Source organism: Euprymna scolopes, chromosome 40 (assembly GCF_053919585.1).
Source record: "Euprymna scolopes isolate OS-2025 chromosome 40, ASM5391958v1, whole genome shotgun sequence".
NCBI classification, from domain to species: domain Eukaryota; kingdom Metazoa; phylum Mollusca; class Cephalopoda; order Sepiida; family Sepiolidae; genus Euprymna; species Euprymna scolopes.
Genome location: NC_136521.1, coordinates 5,809,504 through 5,832,089, shown reverse-complemented (window position 1 = coordinate 5,832,089; position 22,586 = coordinate 5,809,504).

The window sequence follows — 22,586 nt, the reverse complement described above, 5'->3', positions numbered from 1 at the left end:
AATATGTGATAAAGTTTAACAAGGTTTTTTTTTAATATAGATCCACAGAATATTGTGATAAGTGTTTCAGTGGGAACAGGTATGATATAACAAATTATGGGGTTTATCTATTTTATTTTTACTTTCATCATATTTTGCTTTGGTTTTGATACCCCCAAATTCGAAGACATCTCTTTACAACCCTTCCTTTTCATAAGGTATCATACTTTCATTAATCAGAGCACATTTCCTGTATATATATATATATATATATATATATATATATATAATATATATATATATATGTATGTGTGTATGTATGTATGTATATATATATGTGTGTGTGTGTGTGTGCGCGTGCGTGCGTATATTGAGTAAGATGATTGATAATTTATAATTAAAATTAAAAATCGGTTTCATAAAAAAGACGAATCAAAATCAATAAATTGTACGATCGTTTCGGAAACGATGTTTTTATTGAGATAGACAATAAGTTTATCAACATCAAAAAAGTAACTGTTTTCCATTATATTTTAAATATTTTCCAAATACATCTGCCTTACTTAAAAAAAAAAAATGTTAGGTTAATTTTTGCTGATGAGGAGACTTTATTTCAAAAAACTATATGATAAAATTATTGTCCAAGACTTATTGGCTATCTCAATAAAAAACATTGTTTTCGAAACGATCGTGCAATTTATCGATTTTGTTTGTTCTTCCTTATGAAACCGATTTTAAATTTTTAATTTTAATTATGAATTATCAATCATCTTACTCAATATTAAAATGGCTCTAGAATATTTTAGGATGAAATTTTAGATATAGGTTCCTTAGACATGGGTCTAACTTAATAACTTGATTTGAGCCTAAAATAATAAATGTTAAGGGGTCATAATAGGGGTAAAGTTAAACAAAATTGACCACTATTTTTTTTTTTTTTTTTTTGCTTAACATACACTTCCAAACACCCGGGCAACGACGGGCTGAAATTCTAGTTTTAAATAATAACTAAATTGCAGAAAAAATCTCATGTAGGTATAGTCACAAAACGAAGATGTCATATTCCAAAATCACGTAACCTGATCATATATATATATATATATATATATATATATATATATATATATATATATATACATACAGGGGGACTAAAAAAAAAAAACGGCCCCCAAATCTAATTAGGCTCCGTTTCTTAGTTTTTTTTTTCCAAATGAAATGAAACTTTGGTCATAACTAGTTTATTATATTCAAAACATCACATCAAAACATTAGTGTCTTTGGCACTTTTTTTATCCGTTTTACAGCATATCTTCTAGATGACCTCCATTTAGCTTTTTGAGGGGTCACCCTGGTGCCTATCGAGCTTATCATATATCTACATTACAGAGAGCACTGTTTTCTTTTCTTTTAATTGTATTAATGAATTTACTAATACATTAAAATATACTCTGCTCTTTAGACTGTTGTTCCAATCCCCTTAAAATTATATATATATATATATATATATATATATATATATATATATATATATATAGATAGATAGATAGATAGATAGATAGCATGGATACCCAGCGTTGCCAGGGTCGACATTAAATTCGGTTTTGCCACACCTGCTATATTAAAAATATTGACCAGTTTTTCATTATTATATGTCAACTTCATCGTTATCACAACAAAAGGAACGAATGAAAACACGAAAATGTAGTCCCCCACACACACACACCGAAAAAAGCAGAAGTACGTGACAAAGTCTCCACCAGTGAATTTCTTTTATGCTCCCTCAGTCTAGAAAGATTTGTTTTACGGCTTGTGGCAAGGAAAACAAACTGTAAATAATTCAGTTTCAAAAATACCAAAATAGAATTTGTGTTAAATAAACGTTTTTATGTTATAAAAAATGATGAGTTTTGACTTATTGTGTTATTAAAAGAAAAAAAAATTAGCAGTTACGATGTCAAAAACCTGTGAAGAAAAAAACTGGCAAAAAAAACTGGCAAAAAAAAACAGGCAAAAAAACTGGCAAAAAAAAACTGGCAAAAAAAAAACTGGCAAAAAAACCGGCAAAAAAACTGGCAAAAAAAACCGGCAAAAAAAAACTGGCAAAAAAAACTGGCAAAAAAAAAATTGGCAAAAAAACCGGCAAAAAAAACTGGCAAAAAAAACTGGCAAAAAAAAATTGGCAAAAAAAAATGGCAAAAAAAAACTGGCAAAAAACTGGCAAGAAAAACTGGCAAAAAAACTGGCAAAAAAACTGGCAAAAAAAACTGGCAAAAAAAAACGCAAATGAATTTTTTTGTTGTTTTTGTTTTTGTTTTAAATAAAGAATCGTAGTTGAATTGTATTGTTTGTTTTTAAAATAAAAATCCAGTGTGTCACAACGTTAATTGCGAAATCAAGAAAATCATTTCACTTGAACTGATTTCAAAAATAATGCTTGAAAGTTTGTGGGAATTATTTTTAGTTTGATTATCCACCGAAAAAGAAAACAAAAACAAAAAGAAGAAAGGGAAATAACTCAAAATTCAAATATCTCAAACTGTATTATAAAAAATTCGATGTTGGTAAAAATAAATAAAATTAAATATGTTATCAATATACATCAAATTTAAATAATAAACTTAAATAGAACACTTAAAACAATTTTCTCACTATAAACACCGCTATTTAATAAATCGATTTTCCTTAATGTAATATGCAAATGACGTCATCTCTCAATCGTCTATTTTACACGAATCATATTATATATAGAAATGAATGAAGCTTTAAAACAATGGGTTTTTTGTATATATTTATCAAATTGTGAACAAACAAACAAACAAACAAATAAACAGGAATACGAATTTATATATATTTATATATATATATATATATATTTATATATATTTATATATATATATATATATGTGTGTGTGTGTGTGTGTGTGTGTGTGTGGAGTGGCTCGAATTCCATATAGAAACGATGATTTAATTTGAATAAAATAAAATACGCATCAAGTGCGCTTGAAAGCCAAATCACAACGTAATATTAGGAAAACAAACAAATATTTTACTTGTTTGAAATTTACAACATAAATATATTTCGGAGCTAAACTCCACACACACACACACACGCACACATATATATATATATATATATATATATATATATATATATATATATATGGGGGCGCACGCGCGCGCGCGCGTGTGTGTGTGTGTGTGTGTGTGTGTGTGTGTGTGTGTGTGTGTGTGTGTGTGTGTGTGTGTGTGTGTGTGTGTGTGTGTGTGAAATCTACGTAAGCTTCTCGGAAGAAAGCGTAAGTGCTGGTGGATCACTGAAAAGAATTCAGTAATAAAGAGTAATATTTCTTTTTCTTTGTCTTCATCTTCCTTTCTTTCTTGTTCTTCCTCTCCTCCTCCCTCTCCTTTCTGTTTTCCCTTTCTCTCTTATTGCCCCATTATTTTCGCCCTCTTTTCTTCCTTTTTTCTCCGCGTCTTCTTATTTATCGCCAAGCATGTCACCACGATATCTCTGCAGAAAATGTCACTCTTCCCTTAAACCATCACTCAACTTTCCTGAGAATGTGGCCTTTCCATTTTAATTACAACAGTACCACTCCCCCACCACTCCCCTCCGAAGACGACAACCATTTCCGACATCCTTTTCTTATTTAACTCTTTGACATTAATACCCCTGTCCCCCGCCAGTCACCCAGCCAAGAATTTTCCTTTATCCACCAAATTGCCCAACATTTTCAACAATCTCAAACGGCAATAAAATGGTTTCTCCTAATATTTTGACATTTCCACCGCGTAAACATCCAGCAGACTTGGCTTTTAAGGCAACCGTGATTCACTCGAGAAAGCCAAGGCTGGACCGGTTATGCTCCGTTCAAAACGAAACGCGGCAGCCAAACAAGAGGGGATGGTCTTTAATTGTCGTCATGCAATATCAGAGTTTGGCGACAAAAATGCCGTTTCGAACGTAAGAGTGGCATAAAAAAACGTAAAATGAAAGACAAAAGAAAATTTTATTTAAAAATTAACCCCGAAATAAAAAAATTAAAACAAACAAAAAAAACAACGAACCCATTTCAAACATGTGCGTGATGGACCAAAAAAAAATACTATTTCAAAGTTTTGCCGTGACAAATCAAAGAAGTCAATGAAATACAGGGTGGTCGGTAGAAAAGCGGGAAATTTGTATAACAACGATTTATTTTTACAAAGAATAATTTTTACAAAGTTTTTCAAAGACAAATGTTATATTATACTTCTAGATACTCAAAATGTCGTCCGTGCACTTCACGGCAGCGTCTCATAGGGATTAATTTTTACAACACTGACACGGACGGCACCAATCACAAAATAACAATCACGCATTTTATTCATGATCTAAGTTGACCTTCAAATTTCCCGCTTTTCTAGCGATCACCCTGTAAAATACAACAAACGACTTTTTTTTATAAAATTTAATATAAGTAGGTTGTAGTTTGCTTGAAGCATTGTTGAAGAAAATTATAAGATTTAATATTTACACATTTTTTATTGTATATCTTCTATAAATTTCGTTTTGTATGTATGTGTGCGTGTGTGTGTACGCGCGTGTGTGTGAGCGTGTGTGTCTCCGTGTGTGTGTGTGTGCGTGTGTGTGTGTGTGTGCGCGTGTGTGTGCGTGTGTGCGCGCGCGTGTGTATGCGTGTGCGTGCGTGTCTGTGCGTGTGTGTGCGTGTGTGTGCGTACGTGTATGTGTGTGCGTGTGTGCGTGTGTGTGTGTGTGTGCGTGTGTGCGTGAGTTTGTGCGTGTATGTGTGCATGTGTGCGCGTTTTCGCGTGTGTGTGTGCGCGTGTGTGTGTGCGTGTGTGTGTACGTGTTTGTGTCTGTGTGCGTGTGAGTGTGTGAGTGTGTGTGTGTGCGCGTGTGTGTACGCGTGTGCGTGTGTGCGCGTGTGTGTGCGTGTTCGCGTGTGCGCGTGTGTGTGTGTGCGTGTGTGTGTGTGTGTGCGCGTGCGGGTATTGATATTCATATCAAGAACCCTTTTTTTCTATTTATTTAGGTGTTTATTTGTTTCCTCATGAAACCAAATGTGGTACAAGGTCGTTTTTAATGGGGGGGGAATTAGCTCCCCTAAAACAAGGGCAAAAAGGGGGCACTATGGCAGTATCCAAAAGTAGTAATTGTCTCGGTACGAAGGGTTTCGCTTACATTGCCCAACGACCAATTAACTTAAGTGAAATATCAGAACAGATACTACACTTTGAAATATTAAATCCTTTATTCAGGCTAAAATTACAATGTAAGTCAAACCTGAACAAAAAAGTTAGGCACCAGGCCAACTCAAAAAGGGGGAAATGAGGATCATTGGTCATCCTTGTCACTCCAGAACTAAAACAAAACTTTCTCTTAGCTAGTATCTTCTTTCACTATAATACCGCATTCACCCTTTCGTAATGGCGGACGTCCTACTTAGAACCCAATTGTTTAAAACATTTTTCATTTACGTGTAAAAACAAAAAAGATAATAATAATAGTACACTAGTTCATTTGAGTCGAGGGCGGGGGAAGAAAAATAAAAAAAAGGTTAGTAGGACTCTTCTAATACACACACACACATATATATATATATATATATATATATATATATATATATATATATATATATATATATATATATATATAAAAGTGAACGATTATAGAGTTGTTATTTCCAATTGCCATAAAACATGTTAAATGCAAGAAATAATGTTGGGGATAATCTATCAACTTTAGTTTTTCTTCTTCTTCTTCTTCTTCTTCTTCTTCTTCTTCTTCTTCTTCTTTTACAAAGAACATCTGTCTAATTCTCCATCAATGGAGTATTGTTTCCTCTCGTAGTTTGTAATTCGAAATTGTATTTTTCGGTCGTCCAATTGGACCTTCAAACTTCAGGCGAATATCAATGTTACAATTGATTTTTCCAAATACTATAAGACTGGGCCAGGGGTCCTTGTGAGGAGCTGAAGAAGGTCGGAAGTTACATCGACCGAAGCGTTATGAAAATCACACTCAAGACGAGAACAGTAGCTTGATGAATCCAAATAATACGAAAATTGTTTTTGTTTCTGACTTTGTAGAACATGATTGAATTTTGAAAAAGGAGGAAAAAAAAAAACAACATCAATATTTGATGAGGTTTTTGACATTTATTGTTTTCGGCTCGAATCAAGTTATTAAGTTGGATCCATGTCCTATATCTAAAATTTCAAGTGTTTAGACCCAAAAATGTCGGAGACGTTTGGTAGAGTTCTCAAAGGTCAAATCGTTGAACTTTGACCCCTTAATCGCCAAATTTCTGGCCGAAAACCGATCACATATATTTTTCCAAATCTCAGTACCCTGTATATCAAATTTCGAGTCTGTAGACTAAGTATTGACAGAGTTATTTCGTAGGGAAATTTACACATACACACACGTTCACTTTCATATATATATATATATATATATATATATATATATATATATATATATATATATATATATATATACTAGCATGGGTGCCCGGCGTTGCCCGGTGTGAGATGTATGCTGAGCAAAAGACAAAAACAAGTATTTGTTATCCCCTCAAAATAAAATGTCGATATGCCAACTCATCGTTTCAGTCCCGCTCAAATCATCGATAATTTGAAACTACATTTAGACATTAGTTGGTTGTTTAACGGCATATCAACACTTTTCGGTTTATTTAATACCAATTCCAGTAATTTTGGGAAAAGTTTTTATGCTTCAAGATTTTTATATCTTCAGATGTTTATTCGCGGAGTTCGATTTTGTTTGATTTGGTTTTACGGTATATCAACCCTTTTCAGGTTATTTAATGCTGATTCCAGTCATTTTTTAAACAAAAAAAAAAGATGTTTTCATGCTTCAAGTCCTTTATATCTCCAAATATTTATTCATAGTGTTTGGTTTGATTGTTTTGTAAAAAATAAATTTGTCTGCATGCTTCAAGTTCTTTATTGTTTAAAATTTGCATCAATACATCATGTACAAGTATTTGTTATCCTTTGAAAATAACATGTCGAGTATCCACGTCATCGTTTCATCGTTGCTCAAACAAAATATTAAATTGGAAGGTATGTTGCAGAACGCATATGAGCGCGTGTGAAAATATCAGCTGTTGACTCTAGGATAGTTGGCTTACGAAGATATTATCATCTACAAATTTTGTCCTGGATATGACCTTAAACTATATCCAGTGGTGAGGCTCCAGCTTGTGGGCTTTGGGGAGTGTGGAGCCACCCTTTAATTGCCATTTCTCCCAGGTCCACTCTAACCCGGAGTGGTAGTACCAAATATTTATTCATGGTGTTTGGTTTGATTGTTTTGTAAAAGAAAAAATTGTCTGCACGTTTCTGAATTTTTGAGATGAAGATTAGTTATTCGTATTATTTGGATTCAACTGACTACTGTTCTCATCTTGAGTGTCATTTTTCACGACGTAAATATATATATATTCTTTAATTCAATCTTGCCTCGGCAGCCGAGCTGTATATTTGATCCATTTCTTTTTGACGCACATTTTATCTTTCTTTTAATAATATATTGGAATCATTTCCCATTTCCTTGAACCTATTTGTGAATTATTCTACGGATTTCTGCCTTTTGGATTACTTTGGATCATCTTCCAATTACGCGGTTCCCTTGGATTTTACTTGTGCGAATTGAGATTTAACTAACTTTCTTGGATTCTGCATCTTTGGATTTTACCGTCATTGGAAATTTTACCCTTAACCAAACTATCACATTTTTATTCACCTTATTCCCTCTGCTTCACTTTTTGTTATCAAGTAAGATCTATGACTTACTTGTAGTTTCATTTAATACTTTTGCAAGCAAAATCCGATCCCGCATTTTGCTAAATCCTTCCCTCTGATTAGAAGGAAGGTATTTCTTCGAAACTCCGCGGATTAAAGACTATCCACTTATTTAGTGTTTCCTTTTTAAAATTAAATATGTTTTTAACTATGGATTTCGTTTTTATTAACTACTTGTTCTTATTATCAGCTCTATCTCCTATTTGGTTTTATTGAGCTTTTCCATCTGGTTGAGATTCTTTATAAATATTAATTCTTTAATATTTGTAATTTTCTTTAGTTTTGCCATCTTGGATCATTTTAGTAAACTTAACTGTAATTCTTATATATATATATATATATATATATATATATATATGTGTGTGTGTGTGTGTGTTTGTGTGTGTGTGTGTGTGTGTGTGTGTGTCTGTCTGTGTGTCTGTCTGTGTCTGTGTGTGTGTGTTCAGGACGACTCGAAACAATGTAGAGATAAGCACAGAGCACATACAGCCTTTTTCTCTTCTCTCTCTCTCACTCACCCTCTTTCTCTTCTCTCTCTCTCACTCACCCTCTTTCTCTTCTCTCTCTCACCCTCTTTCTCTTCTCTCTCTCACCCTCTTTCTCTTCTCTCTCTCTCACCCTCTTTCTCTTCTCTCTCTCTCACCCTCCTTCTCTTCTCTCTCTCACCCTCTTTCTCTTCTCTCTCTCTCTCACTCACCCTCTTTCTCTTCTCTCTCTCTCTCACCCTCTTTCTCTTCTCTCTCTCTCTCTCCCTCTTTCTCTTCTCTCTCTCACCCTCTTTCTCTTCTCTCTCTCTCACCCTCTTTCTCTTCTCTCTCTCACCCTCTTTCTTTTCTCTCTCTCACCCTCTTTCTCCTCTCTCTCTCTCACTCACCCTCTTTCTCTTCTCTCTCTCTCTCACCCTCTTTCTCTTTTCTCTCTCTCACCCTCTTTCTCTTCTCTCTATCTCTCTCACCCTCTTTCTCTTCTCTCTCTCTCTCTCATCCTATTTCTCTTCTGTCTCTCTCTTCTCCTCTAGAATTCCCCATCACCCATCTTGTCTTAAGCAAGGTCAACGTTACTTAACTTCAGTGATTTGACGAGAATTCTTGTTTTTCTATACACTCCTCTACTTCTAATTCTCTATCAATGGATTATTGTCTTTTCCCGTCTTTTGAAGACACTCTCATATATTCGTTGCAAGTATTCCTTCTTAACCCCCAACTCCCTACATAGAAATGGACCCAAATTGCGTCTACGGAGAAACATGCGTTGTTTTAAGTGAATATGAGAAAAAATACGTCTGGAAAAATTGAGAGAAAAAAAAGGAATTCTAAAAAAGCATACAGCAAATTGATTCGTGGATTAAAAAAAATATGGGAGCGAACTGCTTCAATATTTTCTTTGCTATGGGGTTAAATAGTAATAAACGAAGGTAACAGGATTTTTAGAAACGAACATGTATTCACATGCTATTCTCTGTCTATATAAGAGCCAGGTACGTCCAAGGATGGAATACTGTTGCCACATCTGGGCAGGAGCTGCTAGAAAGGACTTGGCCTGCCTTGAGTTCAAAATAGACTTCGTAGCCTCGTAGGAGATGTCCTTTTCTCTTCCTTGCAACCGCTATCTCACAGAAGAGATGTTGCGAGTTTGTCTCTGGTGTATCGTTATTTTCATGGAAAGTGTTCGACTGAGCTTCAATCTATGGTCCCCCCTCGCCAAACTTTCACAAGAAACACTCGTCTAGCCGTACACACTATCAATAATTCCCCCCCCACTCTTTATCTGTGCCTAAACCTAAACGTAGATTCCATGAACAAAGCTTCTTTCTTAGAACTGCACGCCTGTGGAATTGTCTTCCGTTTTCCTGCTTTCCGGCTGACTACAATATGGTTGTCTTCAAGTCTAACGTAAATAAGTTCTTGATGAGCCGTTCCATATAAGTTATCAAATTTACCAAATTTTCATTACTAATGATTACTATATTGTACAATGTCTACTGTACACTCTTTAACCCTTATCCTTGAGTGGCCTCTTGGCCTTGATAAGTGGTGATGCCTATGTAAAAAAACAAAAAAAAAACAAAAAACATACATTACAGGCAAAGACCGATTGGGAATTCCATTCCTCAACGGTAGGCGTTTGCACACGACCGGCTCCGTCGCGTACCAATCTCAGACTGGCTGGCACCGGTACTCGATACCGGAAGTGACGTCACTAGAGGAAGTGACGTCATGAGAGGGTCTTTTAATCCCCTGGTGAGGCGTATCGAACATTCTTTCGACAACAGATAGATACACCAAGCATTATAACAAATCAATTGCTATATTAATTTGCTCTCTCATTAGTGAAAAAAAAATTAATAAATTTTGGTAGCCATTATGGGAGTTAACCTCTTCAATGTGTTCTTAAATATTTCTTATTATTTAGATAGATATGCACTAAGCATAACAAAAGATTACTTGGTGGATTAGTTTGCTCTCTCGTCAGAAAAGAATAGTGGATAAATGTAGGTAGATATTGAGGGAGCTAACCGCTTCAATATGTTCTTAAACATATCTTTTAAAACCAAACAGATGTACATCAAGCGTAACAACAAATTAATTGGTGAAATAAATTGATCTCTCACTGGGGACAGAAAAAAAACAGTGAATAAATTTTGGTAGCCATTATCGGAGCTAATCGGTTCAATAAGTTCTTAAAAATATGTTTTTAACCAGATAGATATACACCTAGCGTAGCAACAGATCAATTTATGAATTAATGTGTTCGCCCACCAGGAACAGAATAAAACAGTGAATAAATTTTTGTAGCCATTGTGGGAGTTCACCACTTCAATATATTCTTAAATATTCCTTTTTAAACCAGATAAATATACATCAAACGTAACAGCAAATTAATTGGGGGCCGCGGGGGAGGGGGTTAATTTGCTCTCTCTCATAAAAGACAAAATTGTGAACAAATTTTGGTCCATTATTGAAGCTAACCGCTTCAATATGTTCTTAAATATATCTTTTAAAACCAGATAGATATACCACGTTTTGCAACAAATTAATTGGTGGATTTATGTGCTCTCTCATCAAAAAGAGAAGAAAATATTTGATAAATTTTGTTAGCCATTATGGGAGTTAACCGCTTCAATAGTTTCTTAAATATATCTTTCAAAACCAAATAGATAGACCAAGCTGTGAAACAGATTAATTGGTGGATTACTTTGCACTCTCATCAGTAACAAAAAATAGTAGGTAAATTTTGGTAGCTATTATGGGAGCTAACAGTTTCAATATTATCTTAAATATATCGTTAAAACCCAAATAGATAGACAAAGCTTAGCAACAAATTAATTGGTGGATTAATTTGCCCTCTTAACCGAAAGATATGAAAATAGCGGATAAATTTTTGTAGCCATTACGGGAGCTAACCGCTTCAATGCGTTTATACATATATCTTCGAACACCAAGAGTGACAATGCAAACAAGTGTTTCTTCTTATTATTATAGTTAGATTGTCTTTTTTTTTCAAAATGGCTGACATTGCGGCCATGTTGAATAAAGAGATGTTGAGATAAGAAAGAACTTAACCCGATTTGACCCGCGCGATAAGAGACGGATAATGAGATGAAAAAGGCGATATGAAGAGGAAGTTTCTTAAGGGTTTCAATTTAAAACGGATGACGAAACAAATCCGGTACAAGCTTGTACCAACATGGAAAAAGATTAAGATCGCTTGAGAAAAAGACAATTAATAAAACATTAACTCGATAAAAAATAAAAATAGAAACCCAAACTGTCTGCGTTCGTCGTCATCTTTTACGGCATATCAACCCTTTTTGGCGCATTCGTATTTTTTTTTTTTTTTTTTTTTTACAAAGGCATCACCACATTATCAAGGCCCAGAGGCCACTCAAGGATAAGGGTTAAAGAGTGTACAGTAGAAATTGGTCAATATAATAATCATTAGTAATGAAAATTTGGTAAATTTAATAACTTATATGGAACGGCTCATCAAGAACTTATTTACTTTAGACTTGAACACAACCATATTGTAGTCAGCCGGAAAGCAGGAAAACGGAAGACAATTCCACAGGCGTGCAGTTCTAAGAAAGAAGCTTTGTTCATGGAATCTACGTTTAGGTTTAGGCACAGATAAAGAGTGGGGGAAATTATTGATAGTGTTTACAGCTAGACGAGTGTTTCTTGTGAAAGTTTGGCGAGGGGGGACCATAGATTGAAGCTCAGTTGAACACCTTCCATGAAAATAATGATACATCAGAGACAAACTCGCAACATCTCTTCTGTGAGATAGAGGTTGCAAGGAGGAGAAAAGGACATCACCTACGAGGCTACGAAGTCTATTTTGAACTCTATCAAGGCAGGACAAGTCCTTTCTAGCAGCTCCTGCCCAGATGTGGCAACAGTATTCCATCCTTGGACGTACCTGGCTCTTATATAGGTAGAGAATAGCATCAGCAGTGAGATATCTACTGGATCGATAGAAAGATCCCACCATTTTTCCAGCGGCCTTGGCAACAGATTTGATATATGTGTTCCATTTAAGATCAGGAGTAATGGTCAAGCCCAGAAGCTTGTCAAAACTTGAGGCCTCCTGAAGACGAGAGCCATTCATTTCAATTGATGACAAATGTGGATTAGAATGTTGATGATGTAAAGAGAGAAGCATTGTTTTAGATGCATTAAAAGTAACCAGCCACTCCTTTCCCCATTGTACTACGTGCTCAAGATCAGAGGAGAGAGAATTGGAGAGAACTTGGTCGTTTACTGTCTTAGTTGTGCTACCATAAATGGTAGTGTCGTCAGCATAAATGTCTACAAATGATGTAAGGATATGATTTGGAAGATCATTAATGTAGATCAGGAAAAGAGTTGGGCCCAGGATGGATCCCTGAGGGACACCGGCATTAATACTGTGAGCTTCTGATTTTTGCCCCTCAACTACTACTCTTATGAACCTATCAGAAAGAAATGATTTAATAATTGAGAAGACTTTTCCAGCTATACCATAGCTAGCGATCTTATGAAGTAAACCTTTATGCCATACCCTATCAAAGGCTTTAGATATGTCAAGAGCAATTGCCCTAGAAAGATTGCCACCGTCGAGAGATTTGCTAATCCTATGCGATATAACTGTAAGGACATCTGCTGTAGATCTAGCAGAACGGAAACCATATTGAGTGTCACTAAGAAGGTTATTTTTGTTGAGATGTTTGATTACTTCTGTATTTAACACAGATTCTAGCAACTTACTCATGACGCACAGGAGACTTATTGGCCTGTACTGAGAGGGGGATGAGCGATCACCTGAATTCTTAAATACAGGGCATACTGATGAGATTTTCCAGGGAGATGGGAAACTATTCTCCTTAAGACAACGTTTAAACAGTTTTGTAAGTATGGGCGCTTATTCAGGTTGAAGTTTTTTGAGTACTATAATTGGAATACCATCAGGGCCAGTTGCTTTACTCGAATCAAGGTTTTTGATTAGCTTCGCAACATCACGTACAGATATACGTATATCACATAGCGTGTTTTCTGATACAGGAGGAAATATTGGGGGTTGGCGGTCTTGGTCGCAAAGGGTAGAATTAGCTGCAAAGTTCTTGACAAAGAGTTTGGCTTTGTCTGATGCTGACGAGATTACCTCAGGTCCATTGATAATAGTTGGGATGGAGCACACGCTTCTGTTCAGGATTCTGTTTGCTATTTGCCAAAACTGGTGGGAACCAAGCCGCTGCTCAGCTACTTTGGACTTAACAGATTGAGCATACAACACTCTTGCGTTCCTTATTACTTTCTTACAATGGTTGCTGGCAGTCCTGAAAACGGCTTTAGTTTCCATACATCTATTACGTTTGAAGCAGTGGAAAAAGTGATTTCTGTGCGCTATGGCAGCAGCACATTCTGGAGAGAACCATGGCTGGCTGTTAGGTTTTTGCTGAAACTTTTTAGAGGGTATGAAATGGTCAATACCTACAATTAACCATTCAGTTAGGTCTAATACTATAGAGGACACATCCTTTTTAAACATGGAATGCAGAGGTAGATCAGATATAAATGTACGGAAGCTATCCCAGTCAGCCTTAGTGTATCGATATACTGTACGATGAAGAGGTACGTCTGGGGACTTATTACATTTCATTTTTATCTTAATTGATACAACAGAGTGGTCGGAAGATCCAAGAGGCGACAGAACAGAAACTGAACATAGTTCAGGGCAAGTTGTGAGAAAAAGGTCTAGTAGGCTCGCATACTGGCCGTCATTATCGGGCACACGGGTAGGTTCCTGAACAATCTGAGTGAGGTCATAGGCAATGGAGAAATCATGACAGAACCTCCCCTCATCATCGGTCTTGTTTGAGTGGGTCAACCATTCGACGTTGTGAACATTGAAGTCTCCACATACGTGAATGTTAGCTGAAGGATAAGTAGAAAGGACTTGGTCAATTTTCTCAGATATGCTTTGAAAGATAGTAACACCGCTGTTGTGGGGGCGATAGAGAGTAAATATAAATTCAGTAGTGTGAGCTAAAGCAACCCGGAAGCACATATAGGGTAAGTTAGGATCTTCCCTGGAGATGTCCCTCCCACATGGAAAGCTATCTTTAATATAGGCACATATTCCATGCCCATGGCGATCTTGGGGGTCAGATTTAGAAGTTAAGTTAGAGTATCCTGAAATTGCAAACTCATCTAGGTAAATAGCCTGTCCAATGCCAGTTTCACTTAAAAATAAAAGGTCTGGTTTAGTCTCCTGTAATTGGGTTTCAACCTCTGGAAGGTTAGAACGAAGACCCCTGATGTTGGAGAAGGAGACATGGTAGTAGGGGTCTACGTTGGAAGTTGGAGAACCGGGTTTAATCGTGTATTTTTTCTTGAAACTTGTCATGATGAAATTTTGGAATTTGTGGACTAGGTCGACAGATTTACTTAGAGCAGGACAGAGAGGGGAAATTAAGAGAGAAAAAGAAACGAAAAATTTTTTTTTTCATTTGTAGCTAATGATAAGGTAAAGCCGTAACAATTACCCACTAGTATGGCATCGAGAGGCCCCACCAGAAGCTACTGCATGGTCCAGAATCCATTCACCAAATGGCAATACAGCAGCCCCAGTACTTTGCACCTGCTGATATGACAGCCTCCTTAGTGGTTAATCCAAGGTTCGGGTCCCTGACTATCAGGCGGATAACGTCAGCCCAGACAAAACGTTTACCTCCAGCACCCTTACTAGTGACATGGCTACAAGGATAGACATAGAAACAGAAAATTTCCGCCATTTAGCCAACTGTTCGCAAAAATACTGCCAACCTAGAAAACAGCTTTTTCTTCTCCCTTTGTCCGAAAAATCACACATTTAAAAAATGAGGACTGAGGGAAAAATAAGAAGAAGCGAGAGTAACAGGAGCTGCCGATAACGCATCCACAATGCGTTTTCTACTCTCCATTAAAAAAAACAAAAAAAAAACTATTAAGTATTGTACTTAATAAAAGTCCAACGGACGTGTTTAAGGGAAAGTATGGTGATAGATTCCCCTCACACGAACTAAAAATGAGTATAATTCGTAATTTTTGCTATCAACTCGGTAGATAAATAAACATATGTACGAGGAAAAAAAAAGCTAGCATTTAATAAAACAGAAATACACAAATTAAATACTGAAATAAAATGGAGTTGTTAATATTTTAAATCTAAAATAAAAAGCATGATTGAAATCACTTATCTCAACAAAAACAATTCCGTCTCCAAATTGCAAACTGTATTGAAAGAAATTCAGTTAGTAGCGTTCAAAACATTTTTTTTTTTTAAATTAGCCCTTAAAAGAAAATCGTGATTTTATTCTGAACTTAAGCTAGTAACGTTTTAAGAAGCTTACGATATAAAAGAAAAGGCTGATGGGGGGGGTCTTCCGAAAGTAAGTTGGTGCCGTTATAAGTAATTTCGAGATAAGATGGAAGCCGGTATTGGACTAGAAAAAAGCTAGTTGGATTCGTCGGACTGCTGTTCTCATCTTGAGTGTCACTTTCACAACGTTTCGCCGGATGTAACCTCCGACCTTCTCCAGGTGTATCTTATCGAACTCGGGAATATGGACGGAACTTTTTCTGCGAAGAGAAACACTTTTTTTCTTTTCTTGATGATGGATATTTTTATATCTGAAAATGATAAGAAAAATAAAACAAGTTTTGAAAATAAAACCGAGCGATTTTTTAAATAAAATATTTGCATCTTTACGTGTTTTCAAAACAGTTTGTATGGTTATTCAAAATTAGAAATTTTAATTAAGATGCTTTTATGATATTACGTTTCTGAAATTTTGTATGCAAGGATTGGCTATTTGTATCATTTGGAATCTTCAGACGAATGCTATCATCATAAGTGCGATTTTTCTCAACGTTTCGGTCGATGTAACCTTCGACCTTCTTCAGGTGTACACGGGAGATCAAAAAGAATGAGCCAAACAAATTTTATACATTTTATTGCACTAAAAGCTATATTGAACAAAGAACAATTGAACAAGAAAACTTAAACGAGACTAATAACACAGAACAAGACATTTACTTTAATAAACACTTAGGATGGAATCGCATTCCTTTTTGATTTCTTTAAAAGATCAATCCTTTTAGACATGCTCTCAAACAAAGTGGAGCACTGTGAAGAGGAGATGCTATTCCATTCGCTTTGCACAGCTTCCCACAGTTTGTCATTGTCCGAAAAAGTTCTTCCAGCCAATGCACGAGATATTATGGACCGAATATTCTCGATTGGGTTTACATAGGGGCTTTGATCTGGCCAAAATATCACATTAATTAACAGATAAGAAAATCATTTTTGTGACTTTAGCAGTGTGTGCAGGGGCATTATCATGTTGAAAAATAATGTTCTGGATAACCCTCCTGTTTCTAATATTCGAATGTATTCCTTTGCATCGATTGACTTCTCACATCTAATAAGTTCCCCAACTCCTGCTGCAGTAAAAGTTCCCCATACCATTATCCTTCCATTCCCGTGTTTAACTGTCGTTTTTATGCAACTTGGCGAAAATATTTCTCCAGTTCTTCGATTGCATCATTTGGGAGCATCGGGAGCATCAGTAACAAGACAAAGTCTGGATCCATCTAACCTGAAAACATTCCTGAACCAGTCTGTATCTTTCTTGCCATAACACGAGAAAAATCTCTTTCTATCATTGATGTTCTTCTTAGATAAAAAATGGCTCTTTGCACACCTTTTAGAAGAAAATCCTATTTCTTTCATTCGTCTAGATATTGTATATCTAGAAAGAGAATTTTCAGCCCCTATTTGAAATTTTTTGCTATGATCAACATAAGTTTTCCTTCAATCCTTCAAAACAGTTAATTTAAGCCTGTGGTCGTCATTCAAAGTGGATGCTGTAGAGCGACTAGATCCAGATTTCCCTTTTACCAAGCATTCCACTTCGAACCTTTGACCAATTGCCTTCACTACAGAAAGAGATGCTTTCACATTTTCTTTTCCTAAAATATAAAAACTTTGCTTGTAATTCATTTTGGACTGCCCTCATCCTGCAATTCGATTTTTTATATCCTTGCCAAGATGCGGTCTTACGATTTTTAGGATTCATTAATTTTAATTTTTGCACTTATTATTATATGCTGTAATAATAATAATTTGTAAAATAGAAATTTTCAGTTAAAATTAACAAAATTTCATGGAAAAATATTTAAAATTTGATTTCTTCCTTCTTTTACTCTTGGCCCATTTTTTTTTTTTTTTTTTTTTTTTTTTGCTCATCGGTGTATCTTGTCGAACCCTGGCAGGTTTCTGTCAAACTCAGGAATTCTAACGAAATTTCGAATGGAACCATTTGTTGACTTTACAGGGGTTCAACAGAAAGAAATATGGGATAGGGAACGACGTTCAATGCTTAATTAGGAAACAAAGCCAATCACAGAGTGGTTCTGGTGAGTCCCTGGTACTGTACTTCTGCGCCTGGAACAAAAAAGGGTTGTGAAATTCGGCAATAAGCAGAGCTTATCTACTCCATAAGCAATTCATGGTTTGCAAACCGGAGAATTTGTTTGAGTCACATCTCTGGGAAGCTTGTCGAGCATGATTGAGGAGGCCTCCCTGCCCTAGTTTTTTATATCAGAGTTTGCCTTCTCCAAGATGGACGACATGACAAGATCTACGTGTCCATCACACCGAAAAGGGTCACCATGCAGCTGGTTTCTACATCAGGTATTTCTGCCCTCCCCGCATGGATGTAAATATTATTATCTTGCTTTAAACAATCGTGTATCTATTAAGTACCAGCCTAGGTACCCGGCGTTGCCCGGCGTTGCCCGGCGTTGCCCGGGTGGTTGTAGATGTGTGTTGAGCAAAAAAAATAAAAATAAAAGTAGTAGGCAGGCAGGCAGGCTCGGACCCGTGACGCGAAGACGGAAAAAAAAGTAAAGATGTGTGTCAGGGTATTGGTTGAGCAAAAAAAAAAAAAAGGAAAATGTGGTAGTAGGCAAGCAGGCTCGAACCCGTACCGCGAAGGAAGAAAAGAAAAGGAAAAAAAATTGGCGCATTACTGTTGCGTCCATCACAAAACCGGAAGTGACGTAGGCTTGAATTAAGGCTAGAGAATCTAAAAGAAGTGATGACTTTTGAAAATGTCGACGAAAAAAGCAACCCTCTCCCTGTAGAAAAGTGCATAGTTAAAAGTGAATAGTCGAGCTTCAAATATCGATCTCGTGAAAATCCATCGCCTCTGTCGAAAGTTTTAGGCAGACATGCAAGTATACATACATACATACATACATACATACATACATACATACATAATGATGATTGCAACGTCTTGCCAGACGAGTGCCACTCCCTCGGACACTTAAAGTCCATGAGCCCAAATGCCTGAGGGAGTATCTATACAAAGATGATGTTACAGAGTCTTAGCTTTGTACGACAGCTAAGTCTCTCTCTCGGTTCAAAATGTTGAGATCCAGCAACAAGCAAGAGCAACATAGCCAGCAACAAATTAAACTGCAGGCCAGCTTAATGCGGGTACTGGTCTCCCGCTTTATGGTTTTTTTAAATCAGAGATTTGCTTCTCCTAGAAAGGTTGCCATCACCACGACTTACGGGAGCCCTCTCCACCCCAACACATATATATATACACACAAATATACACGGTACTAGTTGCCCGTTGAACCCAAAACAGGGTTTATTCGCCCTTTGAAAAGTCTTGTTCTTAATCCTTCAGGGAGATTAGCCGCCTTCCTCACCAAACAAGTCGGGTGGGGGGGACCAGTTTCGTCGCCGGTGACCCGACCATGAGGCAGGTAGTACTGGGTTAAATGGTACCAATAGCATATGACATGACCTGACATGCACATACATACACACATACATACATACATACATGCATACATTTAAACAGACAGGTAAGATTTATATTATGCAAGATGGAAAAAATCTGTTTTCAGTAATTAATTTGCTTTAAAATAAGTGAATAAAATATTAATAATAAATACCTGGATATTTTAGAAAATACAAAACAAAGTAGTAAAAGAAATAGTGGAAGATACACCTGAAGAAGGTCGAAGGTTACGTCGACCGAAACGTTGTGAAAATCGCACTCAAAATGAGAACAGTAGGAATCTTTTTTTAGTGGGTGTGCCCGGCGTTGCCACGGTGAAAACAAAAAAAAATGATTTTGGAGGGAGGCTTGAACCCGAAGTTTTGAGGTGAATAGCCTGTTGACTTACCACGACGCAACGCGAGCAGAGAAGTGCGAAAGTTGAAATTAAACGTTTAAAAAAGCAGGTTATTGAAAGACAACGTGTGGCTTTCTAGTTCAAACATCTTAGTAGAGAAATGAAATCCCAGCGCGAATTTTGTATCATAATAAAAGATTCAGACGACCTCGTTTCGTAAATCGGACATATTATAACCTAGACAGCATATAAAAAGTTGTAAGATTTAGATCCCCTCCGAGCGCCCCCATCCAAAAGCCTTTGGCGGACATACGAAAAAAACACACACACACACACACACACACACACACACACACACCTACGAACACGCACACATTTTCACTTTTATATTATAGGTCGCCCAGTCGCAAAATTAGCTTTAATATGATATATCAATTCATGTAGATTTCGTATTTATTATTATAGGGCTCAATTGTATCCAATATTTAAAAAAGTTTGAAAAAAAAAAAAACGACTTTAGTGGCATCGCGTAGAATTGAAACCAAAACATATAGCTCTACAGCCGGTTTCCTTAGCCTCTGAACCACACCCATATGCTTAAAAATAGTTTTGTTTTTTTGTTAATAACATTGTTTAACCATTTTTTTTTCTTGGCCCTCGGGACAAGATCACAGTGTAGTATCTGTTCTTCAGATGCTCCACTTCAATTTTTTGTTCTCTGTCAGAGAAGCAGAAATCCTTCACGACTGAGACAATTTTTATTTTTGTTCCTTTTCTCCACGTTACAAAACGACTCTGGTGTCTAATTCTGTCCCGTGGGGAGGCATAGTAAATAGGAACATTGTTTAACCAATGATTATAACTTTGTGAATGCAAACAGGTTTAGTTAACTACTCCAGCCGAGGTCAACTGTTCTATTTTCTTTGTTTCTTTTGGACTCATTACTAGATATTTCGCCAGCCAAAGTAGTGTACACAAACAAAATTATATAGAAATCAGTAAGGTACAACTTTTCAGAAAGTTTTATAAAAATCCAAGGCATCATTTTTTTTTTTTTAATAAGCAAAAAAGTGTCAATTGTAGCTATTTTAACCCGGGTGTGGGAGGGGGGCAACCGGGGTTTTTCTGGAAAATCCGTTCAATTACTTATTTTTACTCATATCATGTTTGATGTTTGTGCCAAAAATTAAAAAAAATTCAAAGCGTAGTTATTGAGAAAAGTATAAACAGACGAACGGACGAACGGACAAGAGTGAATTTACACGTCCACCCTCCTTTTATCCGGGGACCAAAAAGGAAATAAATAAAAATTCGATTCAGCATTTTTTTTTTAATGAAATGCGTTTATTCGTGGTTCTCCAACGCATTTCAAAAGTATTTTCACACACACACATGTTTTACAACGTGTGGCATATATCTCTGTCCCCGCGACTTGATTCCGGCCTTAGGCAGAGCTCTCTCGCATCAACTCATATGGCACACACTTTGCTTTTCTTGCTCGACCGTTTTTCTTTTTCTCGCTTTCTTCTTCCCGTGACATCAGCGCGTGCACACTTGCTAATTTCCATATGTGCTAAGACGGTTGCTGCTGCTAATATTTCCGTTAACCAGCTATCCTACGGCTGCTGCGGATTTTCTTACACGTGCCCATACGCTCTATGTTATCACAAGAGCGCACCGCTTCGTTACATATATATATATATATATATATATATATATATATATATATATATATATATATATATATATATGATGAAAATAATGGAAATAGTATTCCGACAAAATAGAGAAAATAAAAAGGAACAAACCGTATTATGTGTTCATCAACGTTTCGTCTTTATTTCATCCAGAGGAAGTCTCGAAATAAAGACGAAACGTTGATGAACACATAATACGGTTTGTTCCTTTTTATTTCTCTCTCTCTCTCTCTCTCTCTCTCTCTATATATATATATATATATATATATATATATATATATATATATATATATATATAGGGTGGCCCCCAACAAAACGGCCCCCAACTCTAATTAGGCCCCGTTTCTTAGTGTTTTTTTTCCGAATGAAATGAAACTTTGGTCATAACTAGTTTATTATATTCAAAACACCACATCAAAACATTAGGGTCTTATGCCTTTTTTCTCCGTTCTATAGCATATGTTCTACATTGCCCTTTTTTGGTCACCCTGTATATATATATATATATATATATATATATATATATATATATATAGAGAGAGAGAGAGAGAGAGAGAGAGAGAGAGAGAGAGAGAGAGAGAGAGACAGACAGACAGACAGAGAGACAGAGAGAGAGAGATAGACAGACAGACAGATAGATAGATAGATAGATAGATAGATAGATAGATAGATAGATAGATAGATTTTCTCACACGTACCCATACGCGCCATTTTATCACAAGAGCGCACCACCGCTTCGTTACATAGATAGATAGATAGATAGATAGATAGATAGATAGATAGATAGATAGATAGATAGATAGACAAACATATAGAGAAGACAGACAAACAGATAGATAGATAGATAGATAGATAGATAGATAGATAGATAGATAGATAGATAGATAACAGATAGATAGATAGATAGATAGATAGATAGATAGATAGATAGATAGATAATTAAAACGATTAAGATTTTAGCTTCGTTTCCGAAGTCACATTACTGGGTCATGACTTTGATATGATGTCAGTTCATAGTTGTGTGCCTGTCGGCAAAACAACAATGCAGTAACTTGCAAGCAGATCTCCAAGCAGCGAGGCCGGTCTCTTAAGCCGGGGGCCATTACTCTGACTATTAACGAAGCCGTGGCACCACTAATGTCTCAAAGATGTCATTTTTACCAGGAAATCAAAGACAATGCCGACGCTTGTATCCATTAAGAAGCGTACCGATATTGCTTATAAGGGTTCTCCGCCGAAGAGAATGTATTCTGACGCGATCGACGTTTCACCCGCACGGAAGTCAATCCGTTTATAGAAAGAAGTCACAAGTTTCTGGATATTTGTCTCGGAAAGTAGAATGTGTTTGGAGATGTTATGTTTATTTGCCATTCTGGTTAAAGAGAATAACTCTAGTAAT